Source organism: Ambystoma mexicanum, chromosome 10 (genome assembly GCF_040938575.1).
Source record: "Ambystoma mexicanum isolate Mex_15411 chromosome 10, UKY_AmexF1_1, whole genome shotgun sequence".
Lineage (NCBI taxonomy): Eukaryota > Metazoa > Chordata > Amphibia > Caudata > Ambystomatidae > Ambystoma > Ambystoma mexicanum.
In genome coordinates this window covers 22,723,823-22,739,264 of record NC_090932.1, presented here as the reverse complement: position 1 = coordinate 22,739,264, position 15,442 = coordinate 22,723,823, and positions in this window count along the sequence as shown.

Genomic DNA, 15,442 nt, shown 5'->3' with positions numbered 1-15,442 from the left:
AGGACAGCAGTGCGGGTGGCTGGAAAGAAGCACTGGATCCACGCGACGCATGTCAAGAAACTTCCTCACCCGACGCCACACGTTACAGAAGAAGCAGAACCCCTCGCTGACGCTACAGTCTCAGATCTTGGAGTAGCAAACAGCGCTCTGAGTGCGTCAGAGAATTTCTCTGAGCCTGAGGAGCTTGGGGAACAGTCCATTTCGTCTCCGCACTCTCTTGAAAAATCACTTCCGGAAAATACTGTTTCAAGCTCTGCGACTTCCGTCGCCTCCGACACGTCGCTTCCCTCAGGAAGTGACGACACTTTACTTCCGGACCAGACAATTTTGGGTACCACCAGGTACAACCTTCGACGAAGAAAATAGAACTACGGCACAAGTTTTCGTGCATTTGGAAAAAAGGAAGTGATTGGAAATTCTCTTGGTATGAGAAAGTTTTGTTGAACAAAAGGGATTCTGCTGGCTAGGGTTGGGAGGGACTAAGAAATTGCGCGACCGTAGTGTCGCCAGCAACGAACATTGGGGCCGTCGATTGAGAAACTACGATGCCTGCCACCTCCACCGCTGCTCCCCGCACTGGACTTGTAAATAAGGGGGTGACCAAATCGAACAATGAACAATGTGCCTGGGCCCCGAAAACGTACTGCTGTGTGTTGATAATGATAAGTTATTTTTGCAACTGCTGCTGTAGGACTTTGGTATTTCGAAGAAATCTATCCTCTGAAACCTTTATTACCGACCGAGATTGTACCAACTGTTTTGACTCCCTCTGTACACCTTCACACTCTGTCCCATAGAGACTCCCAACATAGACAAAAGTATCATAATAACACTCTGATGATAGTAATGAATGCTACTCATGCCATTTTTAATAAGAGTAATTGTTGGATTTGTCAGTCAGTCAAACAACTTTATTCGGCCTGGAAGGCCATCAAAGTGCATCCTAAAAAACAGTTCTAATACATGAAAGCATGAAAAAAAAAAAAAAAAAGAAGAACAACAACACACCCAAGTAGAGAACCAAACCATCCATGAGTGCCCCCCCACAGGTCTCTAGGCCAATAAACAGGAACCCTCAACCACCTTCCCTCAGGTATCTCCCGCAGCGCCTCGGGCCCAAGGCGGTTAGATTTGCCCCTGAAAGAGGACTAAACCCAGAGGAGGCTCTTGCAGGGCACACAAGGGCAGGTATAGGGGGTGCACTGACAGTAATACCACTTTTCCCTATCAGCCAATGGCCATTACATTTTTCCAATACGGCCCTTGCCAGATGGGCGCTCCCAAAAACCAGTTTGACGATGTCCGTTTTGGCTGAAGGATTGGACAGTCTGGTGCACTCCAACAAAGAGCCCATGGACACAAACTCACACTCCCCCACAGCCCGCAACCAGTGTAGACATTTATTCCGCAGGGCGTCCCTTGGTTCTCTTGTGCCAAAAGTGGGTTTTAGAACACCATGAAGGAGGACCATGGAGCTACTACAGCCTTCATTAGTGTGGCGCCCCAACCTCGGCCTGCCCGGACCGGGGATTGAGGCACTAGCCCTCCTCCCCACAGGGTGCTGCATCAATGGGGGCTTAGTCCTTGAGTCTCGAACAGTGGTTTCACTCCTTCGGGGTGACAGTGGGGGACAACCTAGCTTTGGACGGCTCCTCGGAGACCTAGCCACGGAAGTAGCCAGGGACGGACAGGGGATCAGGGGATGTGACCCTTTATCAAAGGCAAGATTAGGACCCCTAGGGCCGGACCCTACTGCGCTCTCACCTTCCCTACCCGTACCCTCCTCCCCCCAAGTCCGCCGTGTCCCCTTGATCAACACTAACAAAAGATTTTTGATCTCGGCCATCTCTGATAACAGGAGGTTCCAGGGACAGCTAGGGAGGGTTGCAGAATCAGAGGAAGTTTGGGCTGGTAGAAAGTGTTCACCATTTGGGATGGATTTAGAGGCCAGGGGAGCGCTAAGACGGGGCAAGAAGCCAACCCCTGGGGGAGCATCAGAGGTTGGCCTAGAACCAGATCTGGACGGATGGCAGGACTTCTCTCCCCTGCTCAAGTCGACTGGACCCAAGGCCTCAGGAGCCACAAACATGGGCACAGGGGAGGCGGCGGGATGGGCTTCAGCTTCAACATGAGTGTGAGGAACTATAACCTCATGGTTTCGGCCGGAAAATGGATGAAAAGGGGCCGGCGCCAGAGAAGGCAACAGAGGTGGAACCCTAGATGGGGCCAGCGACACATTCCCTTTGATCAGTTTTGAAAACCCTATTGAGATCCTCTCACATCCGTTGGCCAAAGTATCCAGAAGTCCGGCTGTAGCCACACAGTCAAGACCCCCTCCAGGGGTTAACAGGTTGACAGGGGTCCCAAGGTCATCCAGAAATGGGCTTAAATGTCCAGTTGTGAGAAGAGGGATTGAAACATGATCACAGGAGGTCCCAGAGAGACTAGGTAGGGGCCCCACCTGCAAGCTGGGGGGGCAGGGTGGCTTGAGCAAGGATTCTAACGAAGCTCCCTCTTTGGTGCAAGCAGTGACCGAGGGCAGTTGGACAGGAACTCCTTTCCCACAGAGGCTCCCAATGCCAGTTCCCTTTGCCTGCGTAGCCCCCAGTGCTTTACGCAACATGCCTCCCCTCAGCCTTCTGCCCCTAATTGGCTTCCGATTCACCAGCGGGGCCAAGGGTCCCTGTAGACTCGATAGAAGAGAGGATTTAGAGAGGTGAAGTGGGGAAAAAGGAGAGGAAATGTCTCCACCTTCCGTGGCTCCATTGGCGATTTCCTGGAGAAGACCCACCATGATATGACCTTGAGCGCCTGCAGGGGGGGGGTAGTAGGGGTCTGGCCCTCCACAATACACGCTATAGGCTTTATTGGCTTTGTTGGCCCTCCCCACAGTAAATGCCTCAGTCTCACCTCACAGTCCAGGTGCACCACCACGGGTCCGCAAACACCCTCCGCGGGACGCCAACACCCGCGCCCTTTCCCCGCGGGCTTCACCCGGCGGGCTTGCGTGTCCGTGCCTTTGAAGGTGGGGGGGGCGTGGCCAAAGAACGAAGGCCCTCCTGGGCCAGGCAAAGTCCCCTCCGCGGGACGCCAACACCCGCGCCCTTTCCCCGCGGGCTTCACCCGGCGGGCTTGCGTGTCCGTGCCTTTGAAGGTGGGGGGGGCGTGGCCAAAGAACGAAGGCCCTCCTGGGCCAGGCAAAGTCCCCTCCGCGGGACGCCAACACCCGCGCCCTTTCCCCGCGGGCTTCACCCGGCGGGCTTGCGTGTCCGTGCCTTTGAAGGTGGGGGGGGCGTGGCCAAAGAACGAAGGCCCTCCTGGGCCAGGCAAAGTCCCCTCCGCGGGACGCCAACACCCGCGCCCTTTCCCCGCGGGCTTCACCCGGCGGGCTTGCGTGTCCGTGCCTTTGAAGGTGGGGGGGGCGTGGCCAAAGAACGAAGGCCCTCCTGGGCCAGGCAAAGTCCCCTCCGCGGGACGCCAACACCCGCGCCCTTTCCCCGCGGGCTTCACCCGGCGGGCTTGCGTGTCCGTGCCTTTGAAGGTGGGGGGGGCGTGGCCAAAGAACGAAGGCCCTCCTGGGCCAGGCAAAGTCCCCTCCGCGGGACGCCAACACCCGCGCCCTTTCCCCGCGGGCTTCACCCGGCGGGCTTGCGTGTCCGTGCCTTTGAAGGTGGGGGGGGCGTGGCCAAAGAACGAAGGCCCTCCTGGGCCAGGCAAAGTCCCCTCCGCGGGACGCCAACACCCGCGCCCTTTCCCCGCGGGCTTGCGTGTCCGTGCCTTTGAAGGTGGGGGGGGCGTGGCCAAAGAACGAAGGCCCTCCTGGGCCAGGCAAAGTCCCCTCCGCGGGACGCCAACACCCGCGCCCTTTCCCCGCGGGCTTGGATTTGTACTCATTTACCGCAACATGGGAACAAGGGACTGGGATGGTATATACATCCTCTACCTTTAACGACTGCTTGCTATGCCTCTCTTAGAGCACTATTCTTTGGCCGATGGAATGATAGCATCTCAGGGAACTTTGATGGAACTAATTTGAATGATTTCGAGAAACGTGAATTGACTCCCCTGGGATGCTCGCTTTTCGCAAATAGAAGTAAACCTAATGTCGCTTCTATTAGGCCGTCTGATAAACTGTCTCTTCCTTTTCAAAATCTGATTTCCTTTAAAATGGCTCTGATAGGCAATAAGGACGCTGTACCTCCTTCTTATTCTATAAATCATAGTCCTGACTCGGTTCCCTTCTGTGTACAGAGAAATGGCACTAGGCCAATGGGAGATTTTGAAGGTTGTAAAAACATTGTAAATTTGACTGGGGAAAACAGGCCTCTGTATGTAGGAGGGCCTGTTTATTTTGTTTGTGGTAGTTTAGCATTTCCCTGGTTGCCCAATGATTGGCAGGGAACCTGTTATTTAGGAATATTGTTACCCGGGGTATTTGTAGCAAGTACATTAGAGATTTCTAAGGCTCGCTTGCGGCGAGACGAGAACGGAGATACCCCTGGGCAAGTATTGGGAGATATAGCGAAATCAGTTGTGCCCTTTTGGGGACAAATAACAAACTCAGAGAACATTAGGGGATTAGCAAGGGTACTGGAGAGAACGATCAACCGGACCACGGACATACTCTACAATATGACCTTAGAGCAAAAAGCAATAAGATTGGTAGCACTTCAAAATCGGATGGCATTAGATGTCATTTTGGCAGAACGAGGTGGAGTATGCAAATTAGTGGGGTCCGCTTGTTGTGTTTTCGTACCAGACTCCTCGCCAACAATTTTTAAAGCAATACAGAACTTGCATACTCTCAGTTCTGAAGTACATATCCCTGTAGGAGACTGGAATCTTAGCACTTGGTTCTGGGATTCTTTGCGATCTTGGGGTTGGAAGGTGCTTTCCGTTATTCTGGTTATTTTAGGGATCCTGCTATTCCTTTGTTGCTGTTTTCAATGCCTCCCGAGTATATGTGGAATGCTAGGGGGATGTTGTGCCTAAGCAGTGAGCGCAATAGGGCATAAAATATATGCCCCAGATACAGCATCTAAAGAATTCATGTTACAAGAGGTTTTGATGAACGACCTAATGGCTATAGACATTATAGACAATGATGCGGCATCTATGGATGATAATACATGGAGTTATTTTCGAAAGTATTAGGGATGATGTTTAGCACTTGGCATAGGCCAAAAGGAGGGTCTGTCGGAATCGAAATAATATTATACCTCCTATCGCATTGTTTGAATGTGTGTTGGCCTACGCCAAGTTGTCTAAAAGCATCGTGTAAATAGATTCCGCGGCAAGGTCTTGACCTTAATGTACTGTGTAAATCGCCATCTTGGATTTAGCCGCCATTTTAGGTTCTCTTGCAATGTGGAAGTCACCCTGAACATCAAAAATGGAGGCCGAATAACATTTCGAGTGGGATTCTGGCCGCTGTGACCTCCGCACACATGAATAATTAATATGCCTGCAGGCCACTTGTTGGGGTCGCGAACTAAGACCTTGTCCTATCCCTGACCTATGTGTAAATGAACAACTGTATCAGCGGAACTGATCAAAATGCATACATTATGGGATTGGCCTGACAAGGAACCCTAGGCCTGGTCCTAAGAATGGTTAACCCGCGAGGGGGTTGGCCAGAGCAGGATAAAGAGTATAAAAACATGAGTATCCCAATGTACGGTCTCTCACACTAACGCAGTGAACTCTCGTTGAAGTTTGTTCTGTTACTCTGAGAGCCGAATAGCTATCCGTTTGTCAATTGACTTATTGGTAATTGTTGTAGCTTTTGAATAAAGCACTTTGTATGTTCTTTGTAACCTGTGTTGGTGTGTTTCTTTTGGGCTTCCCGGCCTCATATCAATTTCTCTGTTTTCACAACGGAGCTCAGCAAAGCACGTCTTCCTTTATTTAACTTTCAACATGAACTCCCCGCCCCCGCCCACTCCCGCGTCACTTCCCTTTCCTTCCTTCTACCTCCCGCCCCCGTTCCCTAGGCGACTTCAACGTGACACTGAGGAGTTCTAGTGCTCGCCGCCTGCACAAATTGGGCTTCATGTTTTGTTACTTCCTCAAAACAACCTGACACCAATTACAACGTATTATTGTCACAGCCTTGGAAAGACCTTTGTGTGGTCGAAACACATGTCAGCACCCACAGTAACAATAAAAGACCCAATGGCAAAAACCTTAGAGCAAGAGTGCTCTTCCCATACATATTGAAACCAAGCATTGTTCGTAAACAACAGAGATTGTGATAAACTGTGTATGCAGCGCCGATTTTGCTGCAATCCAAAGACAGTTATTTGCTCCCTCACTTGGGCATATGAGCACTGCTCCATCGGATTCTTGCAACGGGCAGCTTAACATACCCCCACCACTTGGACTAGTTCAGCACAGTGTTTCAATGTTCCCGCTGCTCTCACCTATACTTTAACTTCTCCAATGTATTATGTTGTCTCTCTGAGATCAAAATATGGGCGCAAAATATTCGACTTCAGTAAAATCACACCATTACAGAGGTTATTCTTTTGAGACCCCCAAAACATACCAAAATACTGTTGCTAGCTACCCCCTCCGCCCCCGTCCCTCTGATCTGGTTGGCTCCACATCTTGCTTGCATATAAAATTAGACATTTTGCTATTCTCTGATATATAATATGATATGATATGATATGATATGGCATTTGTAACACACCTATATATAAGTATTTATAGGTTCAATGAGGCAAGGAAGTGGGAACAAAGGGAGGCAGAGACAACAATCTTACTAAGCCAAGTGACATTGAGATCACGCAAGTGCAGGGGAGGGGCAGGGGGAAAAGTGCCAGGGGAAAGGGGAGGGGGCAGTGCTGTACATGGGATCAAAACAATAACAAGAAGTGTGGCCAGCAGGTGGCAGGTGCAAGGGTAAGTGCAGACAGCAGCTGACCAAAAGTGCAGGTAGAGGGACTTTAGGGTTACAGTTACAGACCAAAGTGCAAGGGTTGCCGGGAGGCAGTGTGGGTGTGCAACTGGGCAGGCAGGAACCTGGGCCCGAAATAAGAGGGTATCCAGGTGACCAGTGCAGTATCAGACTGGAAATCAGCCGGGCAGAGGAAGAGAGAAGGCAGAAGCAAAGAGGAAGGTCTTGAGGTGCTTATGGAACGGGAGAAAGGTTCTCGTCAAGTTTCCGAGATGCAGGGAGGCTGTTCCAGAGGGAGGACCCAGCTGAAGAATGAGATCTACCACCAACGTATTGCTTGGAGAAACGACTGCCCCTGAGGGAGTTGGAGGTGAAGGGGTGAAGAGCTCGAGTAGGAAGTAGTTGGAGGTATTGAGGAACCAGGCCCCAGAAGGCCTTGTGGACAATGCAGAGGGTCTTGAGCTTAATCCTTGCATCCACTGGGAGCCAATGCAGAGATTTCAGTGCTGGAGAGATACGAACCCTGTGCTTGAGGTCAAGGACAAGTCTCACAGTCCTGTTCTGGATGAGTTGCAGAGGGCGGAGAGTAGAAGCAGGCAGATTTTGAAAGAGGCTGTTTCAGTAGTACAGCTTAGAGAGAACCAGAGCTCTGGAGACAGTGAGCTTCTGGGGGAAGGAGAGGAAAGGAAGAATACCTCTGAGGAGGCGCATTTGGTAGTTTGACTTCTTAGAGACGTCAGAGATGTGAGGAGAAAAGGAGATTGCAGAGTCAAAGATGACCAGGAGGTTCTTAGCCTCACAGGTGGGAGCAGGAAGAGGGCCAAGGGAGGCCGGCCAGAGAGTGACAGGAAAGGAGAGTGCAGGTGTGCCAATGAGGAGAATCTCAGTCTTACTGGCATTAAGGCAGAGATCGTTAATGGCACACCACTCCTGAATAGCAGACAGTGAGAGATGACAGAAGGAGAAGAGGTGGCAGAGGGGAGCCTGAAAACGAGCTGAGTGTCATCCATGTAGCACTGAAAATTGGAGCAGAGAGTGGCAATGCTGCGGGCGAGAGGTGGCAGGTATTGGTTGAACAGCCAGGGAGAAAGGTTAGACCCCTGGGGAACACCCCAGGTAGAGAGTGAGATAGAGGAATGGAAGGACCCAAGTTGGACCTGGGGAGGGTCGATCAGAGAGGAACGAGATCAGCCAGGCCAAGGCCTGATCACTAATACCCAGGTTATCACGGAGACGATTGAGCAGGATGGCATGACTGACCCTGTCAAAGGCAGAAGAGAGATTGAGTAATATGAGGACAGAGGGGAGATTAGAATCAAGGTTAGAGAGCAGGTCTTTACGGATGTTCAGAAGAGCAGTTTCCATGCTTCTGGCTGCTCTGAAGCCAGACTGATGGTCACGGAGACAACCAACAGATTCAGTGTGAAGATTAAGCTGGGAGATGGCCAGCTTTTCCAGGAGTTAGCCAAGGAGAGGAGTGATGGAGATCGGGCGATAGTTAGCTGGGCAGCAGGGGTCAGCTGAGGGTTTCTTGAGAAGAGGGTGCACAAGAGAGTGCTTCAGGGGGGAAGGGACAGCTCCAGCAGAAAAGTAGTGGTTGCAGAAGGCAGCCAGAGCAGGAGCAAGGGTGTCAATGTGGCCCTTGATGGTTTTGGAAGAACAGGGAAGAACCTGTTTTTACGAGACTTTCATAGATCGGACTTGTCTAGAAATCTTGTCAGGAGAGAACAGAGGAAAGGAAGAGAAAGAGGGAGGAGAGGTGGCCAAAGGGGGTGCTGGAGGTAGAGGAGAGATTAGAGGGAGGAGAAGGAGAGGACAAGAGGGTGGACAGGATGTCCTGGGTTTTAGAGATGAAATGAGAAGCCAGGGCCATGCATAGAGCCTGGGAGGGGACAGGAGAGGTAGAGACTGCGGCAGGATTGGCCAGCTTCTTGCAGATTTTAAAGAGTTTGGGCGAGTTGTTAGATGCTGCAGAGACGCAGGCTTGGATGTGGCCTCTCTTATTAGTGCAGACAGAAGGCCGGTATTACCTTTGGAGCAGGCGGCAGGCCAGTTTGTCAGAGGATGTACAGGAATCACGCCAATTCCTCTCAGCCGCCCTGCACTTGCGTTTAAGGGTGACGAGGTCTGAGTCATACCACGAGTTGCACTTGGCTTTGGGATTCAATCGGATTCTCATGACAGGGGCAAGAACATCAAGAGTATCAGAGATAGAAGAGTGGACCATGGAAAGGGCTGTTTAAGGATGTGAGTCAACCAGAGGAGGAGGAGGGGGAGAGAAAGTGGCGGCAAAAGCCTCTACTGACACACGCTTCATGGGTCGGATGACTGAGAAGGTAGGTGGCAGTGCTAGAGTTGGCTTGGCCTGAGGGGTAGAGAGGGGGAGATGGGAGGAAAGGAGAAAGTGATCACTCCAGGAGAGAGGACTGGTGAGGGGGATAGATAGGTTGAGGTCTGAGGAGATCAGTACTTCCAGAGTGTGCCCTTCAGAGTGAGTCGGGCCAGAGGGGAGAATAGAGAGGGAGAGCGAATTGCTGAGGTCGTCAAAGAGTCCAGAGGAGGGACAGGAAGCATCCAGGTGGATGTAAAAGTCTCCAATAAGGAGGAGTTGAGTGGTCAAGGCCAGGAGGGAGGCGGAGTGGTCCACCAACTAAGAGAGGAAGGATGTGATCTTATCAGGTGGCCAATAGATAGTAGCCATGGTCAGAGAGTAGCCAGGAGAGAGAGAGAGAGCCTTCAGACAAGGCATTCGAAAGGGGGGTAGGCCTGTCAAAGCTTGTGACAGAGCTGGCCGTGAACCATGTCTCAGTGAGACCGCTCTTCCAGGAGGCGGCAGATGTCAGAGGAGTGTTTAACAGCTGAGCGAGAGTTGAAAGTGGCAATATGGAGAAGGTTGCCAACCTTGAAAGCCTTCTGGGGAGGGGTACAAATTAGAGGTACGCCCTGCAGAGGTGTAGAAGGAGCCCGAGGGAGGGCAGAAGAGGAAGGAGGAGAGGGCAAGGCAGCCAAGGAGGAGGCAGAGGGGGGAGGAAAGAAAGCTGAAGAAGGGAGAGAAGGGACAGCAGGAGAAGAAAGCAAATTGATGAGGCGCTGGAAGCTTCTATCAAAGAGGAGACGGTTGGCCCGAGGGCCTTGGACCAAGACGGTGCCATTCAGGTAAACATTAATGATTAACTTAGAGGAGGGGAAGTGGGCCATGAGGGCCTCTCGCCGGTTGCCACCATTAATGGGAGAAGAAGAGAAAGGAGAGAGCACAGAGATCATATGAAGAGTTCATAGGTCGGGTGAGGGAATGACAAAGAGGATGTCGGTGAGGGTTTGCCTCGAGGAGGCACTGGTTTAGGTGTCAGCGATAGAGAGGCCTGGGTTGGAGACCAGGATATCCTTTTTGAACTTCTTCCTACCAGATTTAGTGAGGAGAGCAGGAAAGTCGATAGAGAAGCAGTTTGAAAAGATAGGAGAAAAATAGAGCACCATAGAGTAGGTGGGGAAGAGGAGAGAAGAAGATGGGTGTAGGAAAAAAGTGGGGGAAGACACTAGGGGAGGACACAAGGAGGGGTGCAAGCAGATTAGACAGAAAGGGACAAGACAATAGTGGACAATTGACTAAGTAGACAAGAGCTCAGATGGAAGAGCCGGCAGAAAACAAGGCAGTCCGATGAGCAAATCAGGTTACCAGGGCATCAGGAACAGAGCAGTCATTAAAAAGAGAACCTAGAGGAGGGTGGAGCACAGCAGAACACAGAACAATATACAAAAGAACAAAGCAGTCGACAAATGTAAACCTAGAAGAAGGAAGAATACAGCAGAACACAAAGCAATAAAATGCAAAACAGTGTAGTCAATGACGAAGAGCAAAGAGGGCGCATGGGTGCAGGAGGCTGGTGAAGCGGGAGAGCAAGGCACATGCGATAGAGAGTTGCAAGGGACCCCGTGATGAGGGACGCATGAGCAATGAACCAAGGATGGAAAGTGCAAGGAACGCGCAGTTGGAAGTTGCAAGGAACACGCGGTCAGGGAGTTGCGAGGGACCATGCGGGCTAAAGGCACGCATGCACTAGCGTGGCTGAGGGGAGAGGGCGCTAGAGCACACACAATTGCGGGATTGCGAGGGACCACACAGGTCAGGGGTATGCGGGAGGCAGGGTTGGAGAGGGCGCGGAGGCGCGCACAATCAAAGATTGCAAGGGGCCACGCAAGTCAGGAGATGCACAGCACGACTGGAGGCAATGCAATGGAAGATTGTGAGGGCAACACACAGGTGAGAGAGGTGAAAGCACGTGCGATGCAAGGATGGAGGTGGTGACGGCGTGCAAATAGCCAGCAGGTTTAGAGTGGCGCCGATGGGTGCACAATAAAGGAATGCCAGGGGCAACGCAGGCAAGGGCAAAGCCTCTGGTCCTTGGCTGAGGGGGCTGTCACGGCAGGGGGTGACTTGGTTGGCTGATTTAAAGGGCCTGACGACTAATGGCAGTGTAGTGGGATGGAGGACGGAGGGAGTGGGCACTCACACACTGGGGTGCGAGAATACAACTTTTACAAATGCACAACTTACTGTGCCACGGAGCACCTGTCCTCACCCCGGCAGCAGAGAAGTTGATGTTGCCATTGCCCGATGATGGTGGGGATGGCCTGTGGGGACAGAGGGAGTTAACAAATGTTGGTACCTGCTTACCTGCTGTCTAGGCAGGGGTTTGGGTCCTGGGTCCTCCTGGTCCGAACAGGTACAAACAGGAATTGCCCTTTTTTTTGTCTGTGCTTCGTTTCAGAAGAGATGCCCTTGATCTAAGAGTTAAGAGCAGAAAGGAAGAGGCAGGGCTAAGAAGGTGGGCGGGGCTTAGGCCAGGTGACCTAGATCCACTTGCACCTGCTCCCCAACTGCAAAGTAAAAGAGTCTGGAGGGCTCCTAAAGTAGGGAAAAAGAGCGCAACCAGGAAGGCACCAGGTGGGCGGGGCTTAGGCCAGGTGACCTAGATCCACTTGCACCTGTTCCCCATCTGCCAATCTAGCCTTGATCTGAATTCCCAGAACAGTGAGGTCGTTAAGACAGCATTTTATAAACTTCTCGTCCTGCTGATATAGGTAAGAGCCACCTTCTGGTCTTAGTGGGGGCTTTTATAAACCCCACATTGGACTACTACAACTCATGATATTTGGGTATTTGCTGAATGCCAAATGAAACGGCTGCAAAGGTTCCGAATGTGACTCTGTGTCTCATCTTTACCTTGAGCAGGAGAGTTTCTATAGCACTGTGTCATTATTCAGTGTCTCCCTGTTGCACCTAAAGCCGAGCTGAAATCCTGGTGAGATTGCAGATTCTCAGTACAAGGTCCCTGACTCTGCCACACGCTCCCACACGGTGCGAGCGCCAGATCAAACCGCAGGCGTCATTCCGCAAATCTTGAATCACTTTTCTTTTTAGTTAATGTTCCTGCGCGCCTGGACGCCTTGATGCTGTTCAGTCTCTGTGCGCCACAGTATAAATACCTCAGAAATCAGGCATACGTGTGCCTCTACTACCCCCACTACTAAACCTGGATGTGAAGTGCCTACTCCCTACCTTAAGCTCATCCCAACAAAACCAAACATATTCTCCTCTGAAACCTGTGAGATATATTTATGGGATACCTTGTGGGGGGTACCCCCTCACACGCCCAATCATCAGCGCCACACAAATATGTATTTTACTATTTTTACATGTATAGCAGCGCACAACGCCCTGAGGCATCTAGGCAGTAGTTACAGTACAAGTGCGGTAGCACAGTCCACAATGTGCAGGACCAGGCATATAGTTACATCATAAGGGTAGATCAACGGTGCGCAGTGCAGTAGAGCCTCACCTCATGGTGGGGGAGCTACATCGGTGTGCAAGTTGGCATAGCAAAACTTTTGTATAAGTGCACGGTCAAGGAAAGCCTCACCTCATGGTGTTTGAGGCTACATTGGTGTGCCAGTTGGCATAGTAAAACATTTCTGGAAGCGCACAGAGGGCTACACCGGTGTAAACATCGAGAGATCAAGAATGAAGAATCAAGATCAGGTAAGATTTGGAGTTACAAGCAGTACATCAGCAATACAGGCAAGAGCAATACTGGCAGACGAATCAAGGTCAGCAAATATAAGGAGTTACAAGCACTGAATCATTCTTTAATCAAATTGCTAAGTGTCTACTGCCAGCCCCCCCGCCACTAATTAAAGGGAAGATATGAACTCAACAGGTCCTCACAAGACTTAGTTGGGATGGCCAAATTAACGTACAGAATAATCTCTGGGTCTGCGCCTAGGAAAGGCCAGTCGGGTCATCAGGGCTCCACAAATCATCTCATGGCCACCGGGACTCATTTAGACAACCTGTCCTGGTCAAAGATTCCAGCTTCTCCTACTCCTGGTTTACTCCAGTAATTACATCAGCAGTTCCAACCGAGATGATGTCAGGCAGCTTCCTCGTTCCTTCATTTCCCGGCAGATCCCGCTTTTCCATTGTGTGACACCTTATAGACTCATAATCACACCCACAGAAATGTCTACATTATCATATTGGAGCGTATTGGCTATACATTTTCATTGGTGATCTATTCTCCATCCCATTATCAAGGGGCTGGTCTCTGTTCTCTGATTAGTCCCTTCAGTTTACCAAGGCCACATATTGGAGGGGTTCAGCCCACCCAGGTGCATTTACTGTTTACACATTTCAATTTGTGCACTTTCAAAGTCCCTACATGGCCTCTATTGCGAATTTACAGTTAAACGTATTAATATTGTCATGATTCCTGCCCCTCATGTCCCCAGCCCTCCAAGATGTCAGGCTGGAGCCAGGCCACGATCACCTACATGGCCCTCAAGGGCCTCTCCATCCCTCCAAAGACCCACTTGGAGTCAGACTTGGCGCTTGTGGCACCAGACTCACTCACTCCCATAGGATAACATTGGGGATTGGACTTGTAGTGCATTGATGGGGGCAAGATGGATGCCCCCACATATTTCGGTCCCCAGAACTACATGTGCGGTCTAGTCTTTTGGGTGTGGTTAAACCCAGAGACACCTGGGATACCCAGAGACTATTTAAGCCACACCCAGGCTGAGAAACATGCTTTGTGTTTTCTGCACCTGCAGCGTGACACTCACTGTGTTCGGATCGGTCTCCAGTAGGCCTGCATCTTTCTTCTGCGCTCAGCTCCTACAAGAACAAGAACACCATTAGGAACAGCCTTACCTTGTGGCGCTTCTGCCCATCAGTCACTGCTCCTTCTGTTCTGAGGGCATCTTCGGCCGTGTCATTCCCATCCCGGGACGCCGCTTCCTAAGGAAAAGGGAACAGAACAGAAAAAAGGCATTGGTAAGCATTCAGCAAATCTTCGCTTATTTTTAAAGACTGTACGAGCTTCAAACGCTCCCAGTCGCTCTGGGGGAACTCTGTCTCCAGAACTTCTCATCCATCTGCAAGAGGGAAAAGACACTCCAGGTTAGCGTGTAAACATCCAGAGGTGCCACATACCGTGCTTACCCACCGCATTTGTTCTTCATAACCGGCATCCACGCTGAAAACGTTGCGGCACCTAAAAGACACAGAAAAAGAACTCAGTTCAATGCAAATACGAAAAGGGTGCATCGCGCATTGCGCTCTCACTCACCTTCAGCGCTACTCATCTCAGCAGCACGTCGCCATCCCCGGACGCCGGCCATCATCTAAGGAAGGAAAGGAACGAAGTTAGAGAACTGTTCAAAAGACTCATCATACTTAATGTCGGACTCTTGCCAGTGAATTAACTAGGCAGCAACGAGCCCGCATCAATCAACGTGCCCCTGCGCTGAAAGCAGGACGGAGAGGACTCTATCCAAGAAAACAAGGTGAGCTGTGAATCAAAGGGAAGGGTTGGACCCCGGGGAAGAAGGGGTTCAAGCACACAGAGACAATAGGGAGTTAAACTCTACCAATCCTGTGTTTCAGGCCCAGTCTCCAGTCGAATAGCCTCCACGGAAGGGTTCGAGGTCGTAAGAGGTCAGAACAGGTTGAGTGATGTCCCCGTGGATACCAGATGAGCGTTACAGAACGTGAAGCCTCACATCAAAATCCACCTGGGCGTCATGGAAATGTCAGAAACCAACAAATTAGCCCACATGTTGGGGCCGCTACGTTCCGAAGTACATGCAGCAAGGCAGGAGACCAACACCCTGAGGAGAGAGCTGATAGTAGCCAAAGAATGCACTGATGATTTAAGCCGGCAACTTCTCCAGTCACAAGCAGGGCATACACCATTGCCGGGAAGCGTGCCATCGATGCCAGCGCCATCAGCCAATCCCGTTCAGATAACCCTTCCTGGGGCAGTTCCCATGGCCCCACCCGAACGATTTACGGGGGATCCCAAGAGGTTTGCAACGTTCATGAACCAGTGCCACCTGCACTTCCTTTGTAGGCCAGGGGCCTTTCTGAATGACCAATCATGGGTCGCTTTTGTGCTATCCTACCTGAGTGGTAGCGCCGCGGACTGGTCTATACCCTTTGTGGCCCAAGACGATCCTTTGTTGCATGACTTCAGGGGC